The following is a 21973-nucleotide window of genomic DNA, read 5'->3' as shown; positions in this document are numbered from 1 at the left end:
TTGAAATGTTCTGTTAATGAAAATTGAAAACCACTTAAAATATGAGTCAACCATTGAGAATCAGCAGCACACACACAGAAATGCTTGGCGGTACTTGATGACGAAAGATCATGAGGCGCAACAAGAAATAAATCGCATGAAAATGACACATGCCCTGTCGCAAAGAGACTCAATTGTTGACAACATTGAAACCGTTTCAAATGAAGTGTAATGTGTGTGACTTAACGGGATATGTCGGTGTCACACAATATCTCGCAAACACAAACTGCATGTAAAGATACTTTAAACTCCTTCTCCAGAAATAACACTTGCTTATAATATGGCAATTCGAGAAAGGATGAAACCAGGTATAACACAGCCCAAGAGAGTTCACAAGTATGTCATTTTACAGGGGATTGACTCGAATACAATTTGCCATGTGTTTTTAAGGCATGCAAATGCAAATGCATAACGTAATAGGCATAAACTTGGATTATATTCTAGCAGTTTTAAACCGTCATATATTTATCCTAGCATGGGTGTCTGGCGTTGCCCGGGTGTTTGGAGGTGTGCGTTGCGCAAAAAAAAAGTGGTAGTAGGCAGGCTCAAACCCGTACCGCGAAGGAGGAAAAGAACGTGAAAAAAATGTGACATTTTTGCTGTTGCGCCCATCACCAAACCGAAAGTGACGAATGTTTAAATTTACGCTAGTCAATCGAAAAGAAGGGTGACTTTCGAAAATATCGGCGAAAAAAAAAGCGACCTTTCCTTGTAGAAAAGTGCCCAGTCGAGGATGAACGAATTAATGTTTTCAGCCAATTTTTCCGATATTTGTTGTCCGAAGGGTAGGCCTTCAAAGTCATACCGATCTCGTGAAAATCCATTGCCTCTGTCGCAAGTTTTGGGCATACATACATACATACATACATACATACATTAAAGCAGACATGTAAGATTTATATTATAGATATATATACTAGCAGGGGTCGCCTGGTCTTGCTGGTCGTAAAATACGCTTAAATATATTTAATTCATGCAGATATAAATAGACGATTCCAATATTTTCGTGATTCCGATACAATTACTCATTCCGTACTAAATTTCCGATTCCGATATGGTTACGAATTTCGATTCCGATTCTTATATTTTAACTATAAAATTGTTATTTTTTTCCGATTACGATAAAAACACATGTTAAATGTGCAGCTAGTTTCTCAAACGTAAAAACTTGTTGATCCATACATTTTAGTTTTACTGCTTATTTAAGAGAAGTAAATATTTATTATTTTATTATTATTGCTAGCAATGGAAAGTTTTGTTTTAAACCAAATCAAATAAAAAAGAGTTAATTAAAAGTATTGATTTTGCCATCGGAAAATGGACACCCAAAATGGACACCCCAAAAATCTGATTTTTCTAATTCCCGATTCCGAATTATCGTCCCAACACTATATATATATATATATATATATATATATATATATATATATATATATATATATATATATATATATTAGAATTATAAATAATTATTTTTATACCTACAGACACTAGTGTTTCATTCTTACGCAACTATCTTTGCAGGAGATGACGATCAACGCTTGTCGAAGAATTCTAATCCCGCCAGAAAGTCACTTTGACTCCCTTAACAAGAAACATAGCCACCGTTCACCGCCACGAAACTAAGGGAAATTTTAACATTAATGAAGTTTAATTTTTTTTTTTTAATACAGACGATCTTAGGGTGACCAAGTAACAGAAAGTCACGATCTCACACACAAGTCTAGATGACTGACTTTTTCAATTTCTCAGTTTCAGCTATCCACAGATAGATAAGAAAGATTTAAAATTATACCACTTCATGCAATGAATTAATTTGCGCTTTGCGCAAAAGTAATAGAAATATATCGGCAAGTTGAAATGAACATTTTGCATTTCAACTTGCCGACATATTTCTGTACGCGTTATTTATCCATCCAAGCAAAGATTTTATTCGTTATAAACCATCTTTGGTGTATGATTACTATTTCCTGTTATATGACCAGTAGTTTAAGATTTTATCGGTTAAACACACATGTCCCTCGACACTAGTGCACAAATACATGTGTTTGGTGACTTTAATGTCCACCACAAAAACTGGTTTGGATTCTCTACTCACACAGATGCAGCGGGCAGCACAACCCATAGCTTCGCTATATCTCACTCCCTATCACAAATGGTTACGTTTCCAACCCGTTTCCCTGACCAGGAAGAACAACACGCATCACTTCTAGATCTGTTTTTGACCACAGTTCCCGATGACTGCATAACGAAGGCCCACAGCCCACTCGGGAACGCTGATCATGCAGTGATAATGGTTGAAATCGCCCTAAACTCTAGACCCAAAACTGAAGAGCCAGTGCTCAAAACAACGAGATATTATAATAAGGCTGACTGGGAAGCCATCAGGGAACTAATTAGAGATGCTCCATGGAAAAATATTTTCTCTCTCCCTGCTGAACAATGTGCAAACGAGACCACTGACTGGTTCAAAACTGCAATCGAAGCGCATGTTCCCATGCGGAAATTTTATAGTAAGCCCCACTCTCCCCAATGGTTTACGTCGACTTGTGAAACTGCCATTACTCAAAAGCAGCATGCATACCGTAGGTTTAACCGACATAAGTCCAATTCAAACAGACTGAAGTATATAGAAGCTAGAAATAACGTTAAGAAAGAAATAGCGACAGCTAAGAGAGAATTTACAGAAACCACTAAAAAGCGCATCGAAGCACAAAAACTAGGAACTCGAGACTTCTGGAAAATCTACAACAGTGTAGTAAATAATGGGCAATCAACAATTCCCCCACTAACCAACAATCACGAGGTTGTCTCCTCAGCAACCGACAAGGCTAACATGCTTGCCAGTCGGTTTGCCTCAAACTCCACACTGGACCCTTCCAACCACCCCCTACCTGACTTTCCTATGCGGACAGACGCCACACTAGACGATCTGAAAACCACCCCTGCTCAGGTGCATGCTATCATAAAAAACCTTGACACCTCAAAAGCATGTGGACCCGATCTTATCCCAGCTGTGCTATTAAAAAAGTGCTCAGCCGAAGTAGCTCCAGTTCTCTCCAAACTCTACAACAAATGTCTTAATGAAGCTTGCTTTCCGGGCTGTTGGAAAACTGCTTCTGTTGTACCAGTATTCAAGAATTGTGGCGAAAGGACAGACCCGTCAAATTATCGCCCCATTAGCCTCCTCCCACTTTTTGCCAAAATATTTGAGACCATAATTAACCATGCTCTAGTCCATCATCTTATAGATGCTAAACTACTGACTGACAAACAATATGGATTTAGACAAGCCCGTTCCACAGCAGACATCCTCACTGTGATATCTGAACGTATATACCATTCACTGGACAAAGCGGGGGAAGGCAGAGCGGTATCTAAGGCTTTTGACAGGGTATGGCATGAGGGTCTCCTCAGTAAAATCAGATCATACGGTATCACTGGTAGAATACTTAACATAATTAAATCCTTCTTAGATAAGAGAAAAATCCAGGTAGTCCTCGACGGTCGCACATCTAAACAATATGATATAAATGCGGGAGTGCCCCAGGGTTCTATCCTTGGACCTCTATTGTTTCTGATATTCATAAATTACCTCCCCGACAACATTGCCTCTGAGATGGGTATATATGCTGATGACACTACACTCTATGGCAGACACGACAGGAAGACGAATGAACACATTTCTAAAGAAATGGCAGAAACACTAGAGGAAGACCTCCAATCTGTAGTGGAATGGGGACAAAAGTGGCTGGTCGCGTTCAATGCTGCCAAGACTAAACTAGTTTCATTCAATAATTACAAGAAACCCTCTCTACCACCCATAGCAATGGCCAACGACTCTTTATCTGAGAGTCCATCTTTCAAACTCCTTGGCCTAACGTTCACAGGAAACATGAGTTGGAACAATTACATTGAAGGCATTGCCAGGGCCGCTGCAAGAAAGGTAGGCTCTCTCTACCGTGCTAGAAAACTACTAACACCCGAAAGTATCCTGTACCTCTATAAGGCCACCATTCGCCCATGTATGGAGTATTGCTGCCACATCTGGGCTGGTGCATCTGCTACTAGTCTCTCGCTCCTTGACAAGGTTCAAAAGAGAGTCGCAAACCTGATAGGCCCTGAACTGGCATCTAAGCTTCAGCCTCTGTCCCATCGACGAAATGTTGCATCCCTCTGCCTTTTCTACAAGTATTTTAGTGGTGAATGCTCTGACGAACTGCAATCACTTGTGCCCCCACGACGCGAGCACCCTCGACAAACCCGACAGGCTACTAGATCCCACCCCCACACTGTAGAGATCCCTAGATGTAAAAGATCTTTCTACTCCAATAGTTTCTTCCCCAGAACCACAAGACTCTGGAATTCCATTCCAGGTCCCTGCTTCCCCAACAGTACTGACGTGCAGAAGTTCAAGTGTAACGTGAACCGACACCTTGCTGCACAAATACCTACATAGTACCCCAGTAGTTGTTTCCCCTGATAGTAGCCCCCTACACCAAAGTGGCAATTTGCCTTGTTTGGGGTGAAAATGTAATAAAAAAAAAAAAAAAAAAAAAAAAAACATGCATACATACATTTGCTTTTAAAGTGATTTTGTCTGTCTATCTGTGTGCCGAACTGTCTCTACTAAACTACTGTCAATTTTTAGTCTGCAAATTTGAAACGTGATGTATAGAGGATTTGCACCCATAGAAAAAAAAACTAGGTTAGATTTTAGCCGGTACACATAGCTGCTAAGGGATAAAAAATATATAAAATCTGCATAAATTAAAATATCATATTAAAGAATATTTTCCAACCAGACAACGCCGGGCTGCTTGCTAGGATATACAAAGTGTCCACAAAGTAATTGAAGGGTTTAAATAATCTTTCTCATTTTACCATTGATTTTTTCTCTATTTCAGGTATTTTACAGATAATATTTGGGAAATTAATTTTCGATAAGTATAGCATCGAACAACATACACAAGTTGTGAAATTGTTTTACTAAAATCAGGTGTCAATTGTTTTGAATCAAAGAGCTTATCAACGTTCCCCAGACCTGACTTTTTCTTGTGGGGATATCTTCAAGAAAAAGTTTATGTTAACAAACCTCAATCCCTGCAAGAATTGGAGGAAAAAATCAGGAACGAAATAAAGGAGTTAAATCGCAACCATAGATTCTGCAATATGTCATGAATAATGTTTGGGAAAGAGCACAAATATGCGAAGCTGAAAAAATGGGCAACATTTAAAAGACATTATTTTTCATAAATAAAAATTGTTTGAATTTTGCATTTTTTTAAATTCCTAATGTCTTAATCATATTGTGTAAAAATTACGGTTATATATATATATATATATATATATATATATATATATATATATATATATATATATATATATATATATGAAAGCAGCATTCTTTCTTTATATGTATATTTTCTTAAATAAAACAGACAATTCCTGTCCATATATTTTGGTTTGGATCCTTTCTAATACTTTTTATTAATCTTCTTGTTTCAGGCAAGAACTGGTTAATATAGCTTCCATATTAACTGTTGAACCGAATACTTTCAGATCTGCATTCATCGTAAAGCATAACTAACACGAAACTAATTGTCGAATATGTATAGAAGCATTACTAATTAAAGCTGAGAAACCAAATATTAAAAAAATAAATTTCAATAACAACAATAAAATTCTTGAATATATTTAATAAGTGATTCACTTATATAACAACGCCGCAGCCCATATGAGCGGTGACAGCTAACAAACCTGAAGTCTAAGATTCGAGTTTCGTCTTCATTTGGACTTATCAGTTTACTACATTCGAATTCGGGTTTCGAGATATATATATATATATATATATATATATATATATATATATATATATATATATATATATAGTAATAAATTATAAAATATATATGGCAATTAAGCTACACAGAACATTCCGCGTTTCATCCACGCTAGGATTCATTAGGCTTATGCATAGCGTGGATGAAATGCAGAATATTCTGTGTGGCTTAATGGCCATATATTTTTTATAACTAACTAACTAGCTCTACCTACGTACTGAGCACAGTTGAAGTAAATACTTAAAGTTTATGCATAAATTTATACTTTCGTATATTAATTTTTGTGATTAAATTAAGTAATCACATATATATATATATACACATATATATACACATACTTAAATCATTCGTTGACATCTATGCTGATGACACGACCATCTACGGCAACACATCAAAGGCTGTAAATGACGAAGTTCTCTCGGATTCTCTCTCCTCTGATCTCGAGCGCGTGGTTCAGTGGGGGAAGATGTGGCTAGTTACCTTTAATGCATCCAAAACCAAACTCCTATCCTTACATCATCAACGCTCCGATCCCCAGCTGGCATCAATTGTGATGGATGGCTCTCGTCTGGGTGAGGCCCCGTGTTTTGACAAGCTTCTGGGTTTGACCTTTACTCCTGATCTGAAATGGAACACGTACATCAAGTCTGTTGCCAAGGTCGCTGGAAAGATGGTGGGATCCTTCTACCGCTCCAGAAGATATCTCACTATTGATGCAATTCTCTATCTATATAAAAGCCAAGTACGGCCAAGGATGGAATACTGTTGCCATATCTGGGCAGGAGCTGCCAAAAACAGCCTATCATGCCTTGACAGAGTACAAAATAGACTTCGTGGTTTAGTGGGGGATGCCCTTTTCTCTACCCTGCAACCCCTCTCCCACAGAAGAGACGTTGCGAGCCTATCCTTGTTTTATCGTTATTTTCATGGCAGGTGCTCGTCTGAACTCCAATCCCTGGTCCCCCCCCGCCAATCTTTCACGAAAAACACCCGTCTAGCTGAATCCACTGTGAAAAATTTTCCCCACTCTATATTTGTGCCTAAATCAAAACGCGGATTTCATGAGCAAAGCTTCTTTCTTAGAACTGCACGCCTGTGGAACTCTGTTCCGTCTGCCTGCTTCCCTCCGGACTACAACTTGGATGTCTTCAAGTCTAATGTTAACAAATTCCTAATGAACCGCCCCCCTAATTAAACACTTCATAAAATCTCCTCACTAACGTAATGTACTTGCAATAACCCTTATCCCTGAGTGGCTTCCGGGCCTTGATAAGTGGTGATCACTGTGTAAAAAAAAAAAAATATATATATATAGTATATTAGTTATATATATATTATTATTATCATCATCATCATTATTATTATCATTATTATTATTATTGATGTATTAATTCGACACATTAATAGAAAGGGTAAGTAATTTCTATACAAAGCAAAACAAGCGAAGAGAAAGTAAAAGTCATTTAGATTTTAAAATTATTGTTTTGGTTTAATGAAAACATTACCCATGTGAGGGAACAACAAAGAATCTGATTAGTAGCTAGCTAGACTAAACATTACGTGCAATATATATAAAACACCCGTTAAGCGCAATTCTATGCATTTTAATATGATGTATCCCACAGCGATGAAACGCTGAAGCCTTTTTGTTGCTTAATTGCCATAATTATATTTTCATAAATTACAATTACTTGGCCTTTTGGTCAAGTTCTTTCCTCTCATCCTTTACCGACTGGCCGTACTTTCCCTGCCTGCACAACACCTAAAAGCTCTTGTCGAACTCTTGTCCTCGCTCCTTTGGGACAGAGGAAGACACTGGGTGAGCAGACAGGTCTGTATTCAACGTCCGTGTGAGGGAGGCTTGAGAATGCCGGACTTGAAGTGTCATCGAGATGCTGAGAGGCTGGCCTTCCTAAGCCACTATATGCAGGATGACCAACCGTGGCACCCCGTGGTTACTGCCGCCTTCCCCGACCTCGTTCTCGACCCTTCCATCGAGAGCCGTCGCAGGCCGCGGGGAGAATCTGCCCACATGAAAGAGTGCCGAGCCGCGCTAAAACGACTACCAAGGTCCAGTGACCTTGTGACTGCTACCCGTAGGGAACTCCACAGGGATCTAGTGAAGGGGGCCGCTGACGACCCGCTATGCGCGCGTTTGGGGTGGCAGCAGAGTGAGATCCGCTCCGCGTGGAGCTGGGCGCCAGGTTCCAGTCATCTGAACAATTCGGAGTTCTCTCTGACCTGGCGATTGGCCCGAAATGCACTTCCACTCAACAACATACAATGCAGTTCTGGGTTTCTGGAGTCGCCTGATTGTCCCCGTTGTGGGACAACGGCCGTGGAAACTACGGATCACGCTTTCTTCGATTGACGTGAACTCCGCCAGTACTGGTCGTATGTCAGTGGGGTGACGGCTCGCATCGATCCTGAGCATCCTCGCCCAATTACTGTATCCAATGTTGTGGACAACGTGAGGCCGCCGTGGGACCGGGAAAGACAAATGGTCTACGTTACGATCCTGGCCGTGGCGAGAATGGTGATTTGGACGTCGCGTCTGCAAGGTTGCCGGGGGGTGTTGTCTTTTTCTGATCAAGATCTGATCGCGTTCTTTAAACACCAACTATGGGTGAAGATCAGATGTGATAGAAGAAGGCTGCATCGCGCGGCATTTGACAGAAGATGGATACATGTGGCAAGTCTGTGTGTACGAAGAGGAGCCAAATTTGAATACGTGTTCCCCGCCTAGGTGTGGAACGCGCAGTTCTGTAAAGTTAAATTAAACAAGTAGTCTCTCAGCTAGCTGAGTGTGTGTTCCATCCCTCCCCGATTAGGAAGCCTCCAAGATCCCCATCCCCTCTTACCTGCAATTTTTGTTTTCACCCCTTCCTCTAAATTTTACCCATCTTGGAGAAAAAGAAATACAAACTAACCTCCATCCCTTACCCAAAAAAATTTTCTTTTCTCCATTCACCCCCATCTAGAGGGCATCCCTACCTAGAGACTGACCCGCAGAAGCGAGGTTCCTTTTACAAACCTAGTGGAACGGGCAGTCTATCAACTAGACGGGGTTGGGAGGGTCCTACTAATCACCTTTTGTTTTTTCTTCCCCCTCCCTCGACACAAATGAATTATTGTTACCATTTTATTGTTATCTTTTTTGTTTTTACACGTCAATAAAAAATGTTTTAAAAATTGGGAGTTACTAGGACGTCCCCCAATATGAAAGGGTGAATGCGGTATTATGGTGAAAGAAGATACTAGCTGGGAGAAACTTTTGACTTTGTTTAGTTCTGGAGTGACAAGGATGACCAACGACCCCCAAAATTCCCCCCTTTTGAGTTGGCCATGTGCCTAAGTTTTTTGTTCACCGTTAATTTTACTGTATTTTTTAACATGAATAAAAGATTTAATATCTCAAAGTGTAGTATCTGTTCCGGCAGATACTGCACTTAAGATAATTTGTACCAGTCAATGGAGGGGAAACCCTCTATACTGGGACAATTATTATTTTTGGTAACCAGAGTGCCCCCTTTTTGCCTACTTTTAGGGGAGCTGGTTTTTACCTCACATTAAAAACGGCCTTGTGCCTAATTTGCTCAGTGGGGGAGCAAATAAATACCATCTGTTCCGGCAGATACTGCACTTAAGATAATTTGTACCAGTCAATGGAGGGGAAACCCTCTATACTGGGACAATTATTATTTTTGGTAACCAGAGTGCCCCCTTTTTGCCTACTTTTAGGGGAGCTGGTTTTTACCTCACATTAAAAACGGCCTTGTGCCTAATTTGCTCAGTGGGGGAGCAAATAAACACCATCTGTTCCGGCAGATACTGCAAGCTATGATTAGCTATGACTAGCAAAGATCAGATGTGGGGGCAACTCCACATGCCTGACCTTTAACCAGCTCCCATATCCCACCTCTCGGGAACTGGTCCCCTTTTTCCCTTCCCCCTCCCTTCACTCCTCACATTAAAAATCGGCCTTGTGCCTAATTTGCTCGGTGGGGGGGCAAATAAATACCATCTGTTCCGGCAGATGCTGCAAGCTATGACTAGCTATGACTAGCAAAGACCAGATGTGGGGGCAACCCCACATGCCTGACCATTAACCAGCTCCCATTTCCCACCTCTCGGGAGCTGGTCCCCTTTTTCCCTTCCCCCTCCCTTCACTCCTCACATTAAAAATCGGCCTTGTGCCTAATTTGCTCGGTGGGGGAGCAAATAAATACACTCTGTTCCGGCAGATGCTGCAAGCTATGACTAGCTATGACTAGCAAAGACCAGATGTGGGGGCAACCCCACATGCCTGACCATTAACCAGCTCCCATTTCCCACCTCTCGGGAGCTGGTCCCCTTTTTCCCTTCCCCCTCCCTTCACTCCTCACATTAAAAATCGGCCTTGTGCCTAATTTGCTCGGTGGGGGAGCAAATAAATACACTCTGTTCCGGCAGATGCTGCAAGCTATGACTAGCTATGACTAGCAAAGACCAGATGTGGGGGCAACCCCACATGCCTGACCATTAACCAGCTCCCATTTCCCACCTCTCGGGAGCTGGTCCCCTTTTTCCCTTCCCCCTCCCTTCACTCCTCACATTAAAAATCGGCCTTGTGCCTAATTTGCTCGGTGGGGGAGCAAATAAATACCATCTGTTCGACAGATACTGCAAGCTATGACTAGCTATGACTAGCAAAGACCAGATGTGGGGGCAACCCCACATGCCTGACCATTAACCAGCTCCCATTTCCCATCTCTCGGGAGCTGCTCCCCTTTTTCCCTTCCCCCTCCCTTTACTCCTCACATTAAAAATCGGCCTTGTGCCTAATTTGCTCGGTGGGGGAGCAAATAAATACCATCTGTTCCGGCAGATACTGCAAGCAAAGACCAGATGTGGGGGCAACCCCACATACCTGACCTTTAACCAGCTCCCATTTCCCACCTCTCGGGAGCTGGTCCCCTTTTTCCCTTCCCCCTCCCTTCACTCCTCACATTAAAAATTGGCCTTGTGCCTAATTTGCTCGGTGGGGGAGCAAATAAATACCATCTGTTCCGGCAGATACTGCAAGCTATGACTAGCTATGACTAGCTATGACTAGTAAAGACCAGATGTGGGGGCAACCCCACATGCCTGACTTTTAACCAGCTCCCATTTCCCACCTCTCGGGAGCTGGTCCCCTTTTTCCCTTCCCCCTCCCTTTACTCCTCACATTAAAAATTGGCCTTGTGCCTAATTTGCTCGGTGGGGGAGCAAATAAATACTATCTGTTCCGGCAGATACTGCAAGCTATGACTAGCTATGACTAGCAAAGACCAGATGTGGGGGCAACCCCACATGCCTGACCTTTAACCAGCTCCCATTTCCCACCTCTCGGGAGCTGGTCCCCTTTTTCCCTTCCCCCTCCCTTCATTCCTCACATTAAAAATCGGCCTTGTGCCTAATTTGCTCGGTGGGGGAGCAAATAAATACCATCTGTTCTTCAGATGCTGCACTTCAATTTCTTGTTCTCTTTCAGTGGAGGAGAAATCCTTCACGACTGAGACAATTTTTATTTTTGTACCTTTTCTCCACGTTAAAAAACGACCCTGGTGTCTTACTCTGTCCCGTGGGGAGGCATAGTAAATAGGTACAATATACTGTGTGTGTGTGTGTGTGTCTGTATCTGTGTCTGTGTGTATGTTTTTGTGTTTGTGTGTGTGTTTGTGTATATTTGTGTGTGTGTGTGTGTGCGCTTCTGTGTGTGCTTCTGTGTGTGTTTGTGTATATTTTTTGTTTTGTGTGTGATTGTATGTGTGTCTATGTGTATGGTTGTGAGTGCGTGTTTGTGTGTGTTTATGTATATGTTTGTGTGCTTGCGTGTGTGTTTATATGTGTGCTTTTGTGTGTTTGTGCGTGTGTTTTTTGTGTGTGTTTATGTATATTTGTGTGCTTGTGTGTGTTTGTCTCTGTTATATTTGTGTGCATGTGCGTGTTTGTGTATATTTTAGTGGGTGTGTGTGTGTGTGCGTGCGTGTGTAAGAAAGACAGAGATAGCGTTACTGCTTGCGTACTTGACGCTAATTTTAGAAGATGTTCACTGTAAATAAATATAAGGAGTAGAGGTGAGTGGATTTTCTTTTTCTTGGATCTTGGTGTCGGTAAACTTCCAGGGAGTATCTGCGTAAGTCGTTACGTAGGGAACCCCCAAAGCCCCTAAAATATAACCAAATCCAAAACATTTCCTGTTGCACGATCTAACCGAAATTTTAGTTAAAAATTTTCTTCCATGCCATTGTGTATGTAAGACATTTCTTTTTACATAGGCGTCACCACTTATCAAGGCCGATAAGCCACTCAAGGATAAGGGTTAAAGAGTGTAGAGTAGTCAAAAGGACAATATAGTAATCGATAGTAATGGAAGTTCGGTAAATTTGTTAACTTAAGTGGAACGGCTCATCAGAAACTTGTTCACGTTGGACTTGAAGACAACCATATTATAGACAGCTGGAAAGCAAGAAAACGGAAGACAATTCCACAGGCGTGCAGTTCTAAGAAAGAAGCTTTTATCATGGAATCTATGTTTAGGTTTAGGCACAGATAAAGAGTGGGGAGAATTTTTGATAGTGTTTTCAGCTAGCCGAGTGTTTCTTGTGAAAGTTTGACAAAGGGGGACCATAGAATAAAGCTCAGTCGAACACTTTCCATGAAAATAACGATAAAGCAGAGACAAACTCGCACAACTAAACTAAATACCGAATCATCATGTATTTTTGAAACACTGTCGAACGTATCCCAAACCAAACTTCTATCTTTTCACCACAAACACCCAACCCCCACCTGACTCCAGTTGATATAAATGACTCTAATCTCAAAAAGGTGTTCTACTTTGACAAGCTTCTTGCGCCGACTTTCAATTCTGACTTGAAGTGCTAGATTTACATCAAATCGGTTGTCAGGGTCGCTGGAAAAATGGCTGCGTCATTCTATCGCTTCCGAAAGTACCACACTCCCAACGCAATCCGCGACCTGTATAAGACATAGGCTCGTCCTAAAATGGAGTAATCTTGCCACGTCTGGGGAGGAACTGCTCAACGAACCTATCCTACGTTGACAGTGTTCAAAATCGTCCTGATTTGAAAGATGATGCATTTTTCTGCTCGTCTAGCGTCAACCACTATCTACAATATCCCCAACTTCTATTATCAATACTTCTTTCATATAACTGCATGGCTGTGAAACTCTGTTCCTCTAACCTGCTTTCCGACTGAATACAACACGATCGTTTTCAAGTCTAATGTAAACAAATTCTCGTTGAGTCATTCCTTAAATAGTCAACTTCTACACAATTTTCATCACCGTACATGTACTAACTCTTATCCTCCAGTGGCATTCGGGCCTTGCTAAGTGATGACTTCCCTGTAAAAATGTGTTGGAGTCATAATATGGATTTTATTTCGTTTAACTTTGTCTTATCAAAAGAGGATTAAAATGGGGCTGGAAGTTTTTCGTGAAAATTCAAAAACCTCCGATATTTGCTAAATTTTAACCATAGGCATTAAAACCAGTCAGCTGCATTAACACTAGGCGGGTTGAACAGCCTTCCCCCGAAAGAGGAAGTATCTAGGGCATATCAAATTTTACAAGTGGTTCCCACTTATATGTATACTCCAGTTATAACGCCCTTATGTTTTTGGAGTTTATGCAGGAATGATATACATAGCGCCTGTTATTCCGAAATTAGAGAAAAGGGCATCCCCCACTAAACCACGAAGTCTATATATATATATATATATATATATATTCAGCCACTCTGATGAGTCGTAGACGATGAAACACGTGTCAGTGAATAATTATATTTTAAAAACAATATGTAGGCCGCTCCCTACATGGGGGTACTAAATTGTTTAAAGGGAAAATTATTCCCAACTCGCATTTAGGTAAAAATGCACTTTCATAAATAATTGAATTCATTCAAAACTTATCGCAAAAAGAAATAACATCTCTCTTATATATATATATATATATATATATATATATATATATATATATATATATAGTGTGTGTGTGTGTGTGTGTGTGTGTGTGTGTGTGTGTGTGTGTGTGTGTGTGTTTCTACAGGGTCAGCTATAAAAAAAGAAGATCATGGAGTTTTCGGTTAGTTTTAGATGTAGATAGAGACTAAGGGGAATTGTTAGCAGTGGTTGTAGCAAGGCAAGGGTTTACGAAAATATTTTACAAGGAGGGAGGTGTAGACTATAGATTGAAGCTCAGTTCAACAATCTTCATGTGAATTCTTGCGTGTGTATGCGTCTGAGCGTAAGAGAGGAAAAGGTGAAGCGCAAAGTGAAATTCTTCATCCGAAGCATGAAAACTCGATTGATGTAACAGACCACATCTGGTATAAACATACACTTAGAAGCTGCATTACATCTATGTATAAGTTGACCCAAAAACGACCATCCGCGGAAGCGTTAATAAAAGTCATAATTATTTATGCATATTTCATACAAATAAATTTGTCCGCAACGACCCGTGGCGTAGTGGATAGAGTACTTGGTAAAACTCAGTTGTAAATTTACATTCTTCTGAAGATTGAAAATTCAATTTTCAACGCAAGAAATACAATTGCGAGTAGTCATGATTGACGTAATGAGAGGGTGCTACTCCTGTATATCAAATAAATGATTCTGTCTGAAATTCAGTGCAGATTTCCGAGTTCGACACGACACATTTGAAGAAAGTTGGAGTCTACATCGACCGAAACGTTGTGAAAATAGCACTTAAGATGAGAGCAGTAGTCCGAAAGGCCCTAAATAATCCAAATAAACTTCAATCTATACCTGAATTGCCCACCAAGTTTCATTCATGAATGTCCAACAGTCTTTCTCAATCAAGTCTGGCTCTTTATGTTATCGCATTTCAAAGATAAACAGGTGAGTGCATGGGTAACGCTGCGGACTGACATACCGAGTTCGAATCTAGTCGTTTCTATAACACAACGTTCACTAATGTATGGTGTTAACCATCATGTGGTCCCTTCGTCACGTACACAAACCCTTTGTAAATAAAATAAAAACAATCATTGCGGGACACTTTGGCGATCGTCTCATCAGTAAGTGTGAATCTGAATGGATTTCACACTGATCAAAAGTTACTAGCGATGGGACGATTCCAATAATATTCCCGATTCCGATATAATTATCGATTTCGTGTCATTTTAAATTTCTAAATATTTAGCTATAGGTCATTTGTTATTATTTTTTGGTTACTGTAAAAATATAATATGTGCAATTATTTTCGTCGACAAAAAAATATGCAGGGAGGGGGTGAGCAAAATATTTTAATTGTATTGGTAATTAAAAATCCATAAATATTTATAATTTTATCATTAATACCAGCAATGGAAAGTTTTAAGCAGAGAACACAAAAGACTCGTTTTTTAGTATCAGAAAATAGGGACCAAGTTTTCCGATTCTAATACCATAAAAATATCTTATTTTGCTGATTACTGGTAGTATTTGTGTAGGGAAAATCGTAATTTACCTGGACAGCGTGTGTCTTTGTGTTTTGTAGGGTTTGGTCGCCTGACAAGAAAATAATTAAAATGGCGACTAACAGTTGCTTTTATACTTGACGATCACGCGTGAGAAACGCAGACCCTCCCTGTCTCTATGCGAATGACACCACACGATCAAAAGAAAGTGTGGATAGAATGGAAGGTGGAGTTGGAAGTACGCGTGTTACGCAGACAGACACGTGTGACAGACTACTTAAGGTGATTAGAAAAACCGTGGCTGGAAAATATTAAAAATTTACTGAAACTGACTTTCAAACTAGTAGGTTGGTGCAAAAATAATGTCGTTCAACTATATCTATGTATATATATGTATATATATAAGAGAAAATGTGTGTTTGTATGTATGTATGTGTGTTTGTATGTATGTATGTGTGTTTGTATGTATGTATGTGTGTTTGTATGTCTCGCAAAAACTTTCGACACGGATCACGGATTTCCACGAGATCGGTATCATTTTAAAGTTCCAAGCTTCGCCCGACAAATATCGAAAAATTTGCCAAAAACATTAATTTCTTCACCCTAAAATCATCAGTTTTCTACAGGGAGGGGTTAGCAAAAACCGCCCCCTCATGATGTTCGCTTCTACGCATGCGTGATACGACGTCGGAACATTATTTACTTAAAATATTTGAAAAAGCGACACAACTTTGTCTTCGCTCAGTTGCTTAGAGCGCGGCCTCATTATCTAAAGGTTTTGGGTTCGAATCGTGGTAGGAGATGTCTTTTTTTTTTAATTTTAATATTAAAACAGGGTTATTTAAGCCAGTGTTTTTTTTTTTTATTTTTTATTTTTTTTATTTTTTCAGATATTTTAACGAAGTTTTAACGTTCGTTTTTCTGCTTTCTTTTTCGCGTTTTCTTTTTTTGTTTTTCCAATTTTTACATTTAACATCGTTCGTTTGCCTTACGTTAGTTTTTTGTGTTTTTTTTAATATTTACTTCGCTTATTCTTATGTTTTGATAACCCCCCCCCGCCCGAGCACGCACACCTCGAAACACCCGGGCAACGCCGAGTACCCCCCCCCCGCTAGTATATATATATATATAACCGACAGTATTTTTGCACCAACCTAATAGAATCAGTTATGGTTTAATCTGTGGGTTAGATAGACTATTCATTTAAAAACTATAAAAATAATTTAATCTGCAAATAATTCTTATACAGAACAGAATCTAATGAATAGTTGAAGATTTTAAGAACTTCAGTACAAAACAATTTATCGAAATTACTTTATTCGGCATTCGAACTAAAAAACAAACAAATAATTGTTTAGGGAATTAACTTTTATTATTATCAAAAGTTTTCAGTTTGCCAAATTAATATTATATATTGAGATCATTCAAGGACAAGGCCAGGGAAAATTTATTGCCAAAGAGTACATAGAGCCACTTAGACGTGTGTAGAAACACCGGGAATAGAAATCAAGAAATAAAAAAGAGAAGTCACATGACAATGGGCAAGTGGGAGTTTTCGATATAACTCATTGTAAACGAACGAATGAACTTTTGTATGAAAATATAACAGCATAGATGTATATATATATATTTATGTATATATATATATATATATATATATATATATATATATATAGGAATCATTAATCAGAGAAAATGAAAGTATAAAAACTACATAGTAATATATATATATATATATATGTATATACATACATACATACATACATACATACATACATACATACATACATATATATGGATTTATCTATTTGTTTAATATGTGTATATACCAATTAGGGTAATCGGGTAAAAAAGAAATCTTTATACCCAATGCTTCTCATCAGAAGAGTAAAGAAGCCGCATATGGCAATGCGACGTCTAGCGATAGTTTCATTAGGGGCGAAATAAATTATTGAGGTTGTTTGGAGGAACTATGTTTATCTCTGTGATAAAGGAGGAGCGTGGTTTGCAATATATAATGTGAGAGTATAGCATGTCTGTTATTTATATATATATATATATATATATATATATATATATATATATATATACCCCTTTAAGTACTGGGTTCTGAATACATATACAAATGCACACACACACACACACGCGCACACACACACACACACACACACACACACATATATATATGGATGTCAAGAAAGTTATTGCGGTTTTTAAACTTTTAAATTTATTGATCAAAATAAGCACCATCAGAATCAACACATTTTTTGCCAACGGATGACAAGTGTATTTATGTCTGGTGACGATGAAGTTGTTGAAAGCGTTTTTGATATCGCTTAGGTTTTTTTTAAACATTTCTCACGAAGAAAGTTTTCGAGATGCTTGAAAAAATGGTAGTCGGTAGGTGAGAGGTCTGGCAAATCAGGTATAGTTTCCTAGCCCAATTCGTTCAATTTCTGCAGGGTCGGTATAACAATGTTCGGTCGGCTAGTGTCGGCGAGAAAAATTGGGTTTTTTCTGTTGACTAATGCTGGATGTTGTCGAAGTTTCTGATCTATTTCAACCATTTGTTGACAGTATTTCTCTGCTGTAATGGTTTCGCCGGCATTCCAAAAATTGTAATGTGCTTTGCGTTCAGTAGTGATTCCTGGCCGAAACGCTTCGTTGATATCGCGAGCTGTTTCAGCAGTTTTTCGGCCTAGTTTGAATTGAAATAAGAAAATTGTGCGAATTTGCTTTTTTCCATCTCATATTCGAAGTTCTGAATAGAAGATATAATTGTTTAAAAACAATTGTAATTTAAACGATTAAATAGAGCGGAAAACGCTTCTCAAAATAATATATAAAGTAAAAGTCATATAACGAAACTTTTTTTGGAAATACATCATTTGATATCTAAATTAAAAATTTCGCAAGAACTTGTCAACATTATATATATATATATATATATATATATATATATATATGTATATATATATATATATATATATATATATATATATATATATAATGCCTTCCCCTTTAAGACCTGGATTCTTATCGTTGAGCATTGTACATGGAAATGAAAATAAGTTGGTCATTTAGCCCACGTGCATAGAACGTGATATTATAATCACTTGATCACTCTAGATCTTCTTTAATGGCATTTATGCTTCATAAATGCTAATTTCAACGAATATTCAAATAGAAATATAACAAATTCTCGCCGCGGTTCACACTGGGCGAGGTGTATGTTTCTTGCTAATAGAATCAGATGTAGCTTCGTGGCCGGAATCGACCCCCGCGCCCGGCGGTAATCGTAACTGTGCACTGATGACCCCTGAAAGGATGAAAAAACTAGTGTCTGTAGGCATAAAAAAATTATATATATATATATATATATATATATATATATATATATATATATATACGGAGATAGATAGATAGACATGTTTCTGGCCCTATCTCTAATGTCTGTATATTTCTAGCTGTTGTCAATAAAGTAGGAGCTGTAAAATTATAAATATGAAATCTGTATTCATTAAAATATCAGATTTAAACGCATTTTATGTGCGAGCAAATGTTTTAGTTTTTCTGAATCGAAAATTTTAAAATTTTTATGGGAAAATTCATTTAATTATAGTAAATAGAAATGACTATAATATAATCAAAGATAAAACTTGCTCTGTGTTACGGTCGTTGTAAAAATGGAACGGAAATTTAAATTTCTTTCCGTTTTAATATGTTTTTAAAGTAAAAACGAAAATAATCGAAGGAATAACATTGCACCATCGTACTTTTGATATATATTAAATAAAAATACGAAAGATATTTTTATAAAATTTTATTGACAAAAAGAAAATAATTTAATTTTTAAACGAAAAAGTCTATTTGGTAAACTTTTTTGGTATTTTTTACTCACCGTTCACATTGGAAATATCGACTTTTATAGGTTTTCGGGTACTCTTACAACGAATAAACACCGTAACTTCCTCATGTTAAGAACGGCTTTCGGAATAGACACCCCCACCTTGTCAGCATACTCGAAAACATATAAAAGTTTACATGTCGAATGTGAACAATGAGTTGGACGTAATGTAAAAATGCACCAAATTTAAAACGGAACGAAATTGAAATTTCCGTTCCATTTTTTTACAACAACCGTAAAGCAGAGCATTCTCCGCAAGTTTTACCTAATCTAATATATGAAAGGCTATATGTCTGTCTGTATGTCTGTCTGTCTGTCTGTCTGTCTCCATATTTTCAAAGTCTATCTCCTCCGAAACTAAAAATTGCAAAGCGGCAATAGGGGATTCAAATGATTGAATTTTTACGGGCCGTTCTTTTATGGATCTTTAGCCGGTGAAAACAGTATTTTAAAGGTCAAAATTGTAAAAATCGTTACACAGTTTGTACATTTTTCTTTGTTTATTTTTCATTTTCAATTTTTAAAAAGTTCCTATACATGTCACGTTGGTACAGAGGTAATTTCACCAGCTTTGCATGTTACCGTTTTGATTTCGATTCTAGCTGATGGCATCCAAATACATTTTTTTATTTTTAAAAATTACGACTCTATAATAATATATACGAAATCTGGACGGATTAAAATATCATATTTAAGCGTATTTTAAGTCGGGCGCCCCCCCCCCACCGCTAGTATTTAATATATAATGTGCGTTTTTGTCTTTAATAAAACACAAAATCGATGAATCTAGAAAAACGTGGCTTATTAATTAGCGAAGTTTGTCTTTTCGATGTAAGCATTATTTAAATTTCAAGAGAAATGTGTAAGTTTTTAAATCTACTACAGAATTTGGTGTTACTAGAAAAGTAAAAGCCACGTGATCTTCCTCAACAATTATGCGGGAAACGATAAAGAAAAAACTACAAATTAATATTTATTCAAATTCAATTCAACCCTTACATCGATGAGGAGAAAAATTTTCACTAATTCATTTCACACGAGACTGATTTTGAATATTTGAAAATATCACCGTTGAAGACTATACTCATTTTACCTTTCTAGTGACACTATGCCATGAAGAAAAAAAAATAAACAAAGAAATCAAAGAAAAGCTGATTCTATCCCTAATAATGACGCTGTATCGCCGAAACTTTGTTGATTTTAAGCAGATAAATGTTTGTGTATATTTTTTTAAATCTGCTTTATAATGACTTTCTAAACGAATTTCAATGACCTTTTTACTGTCTTTCTATAGATCATGAGTAACGTGGTAGAACTCATTGTATTTTCTAAATGTAACTAATCAAAATTAAAATATCGATCAGGATTAAATATTAAATTTGATCGAATGTACAAGTTTTATTTTTAACAACACAGAAAAATATTTGCCTTATACACCTGGCCGAACGGGTTGATTGCGGCACTTAAAAATCCTTCTAATCACAAAACTCTGTCTGTATGTAAGATAATAAACAAATTTCAACAGCAAAACAATAATAACAACAATAATACTAAAAATAAAAACAATAACAATAATAATGGTTCTTGTGCAGTTGTAATTCGATTTCAAATAAATGCATTTTAGATAAAAACATTATTACATACGTGTAGTGTCGAGATTAGAAAAAATTTCTAAACAATGATTCAGTGAAAAAAATGAGTAAATAGATATCGAATTATTCAGTTTTATGTTATTTGTTAATGTTGAGGAGTTCTTAAAATACAGGGGAAGTAACTGTAGTTTGTGATTTTGACAAACTATTAAAATCCACCATTTCAAATTAGAAAATGGAGGATAGCTTATATCTTCTTTTTTTTTTTTGTAAAAAATATTCTACTTGATAATCATTTGTATTTTTTTAGAATTTTTGCTAAATTCGACATGACAAGTAAGTACGTAATAGTGTATTATCGAAGCTGCATTTTAAAATCTCTGTATACTGCACAATAATAATAATAATAATAATAATAATAATAATAATAATAATAATAATAATAATAATAATAATAATAATAATGTGAATTAGAAGAACAGGAAAATAGTGCCCGATAAAAAAATTGCATTATACTTTAAAAATTTTGTATAAAAATAAATAAAATGTTATTGTTCCACTGATTTGAATTTGTTTATAATATTATAAAAATGTATTACTTTATGAAATATATATTGGCTTCTTTATATTTTTTTTCAGAAAAATAGAATCATTTTTTATTGAACACTGTTTGCTGCGGGCTTCGAGTCGCCTTTTTTCTGATTCACTAATAATAATAAAACAACAACAACAACAACAACAACAACAACAACAATAATAATAATAATAATAATAATAATAATAATAATAATAATAATAATAAACACTGATCAAATATTCAAACAGATGAGTAATTTTCATGACACATGGTGTAAGGCTCCAATCATGAGAGTCTAGTGCAGTACTGCAGTGATTCCCAACCTTTTTGACATGGCGCCACATTATTGAGTTCTATAAATTTTAACGGCACGCCTATCATAAAAAAATAAATAAATAATTAAATGAATAATTAAGACGCTTACGGGTGTTTATTATCATCGAAAATTTAAATTATCAAACTATTTAAGCAAATGATTTATTATATATTTTATTTCTTCTCTTTCTTTAGTTATTATTTTTTTTAATTTTCTTCAGAAGTACAACA

This window comes from Euprymna scolopes, chromosome 4, assembly GCF_053919585.1.
Source record: "Euprymna scolopes isolate OS-2025 chromosome 4, ASM5391958v1, whole genome shotgun sequence".
Taxonomy (NCBI): domain Eukaryota; kingdom Metazoa; phylum Mollusca; class Cephalopoda; order Sepiida; family Sepiolidae; genus Euprymna; species Euprymna scolopes.
The sequence above is the reverse complement of the archived record's forward strand: the minus strand, read 5'-3'. Positions refer to the sequence as shown.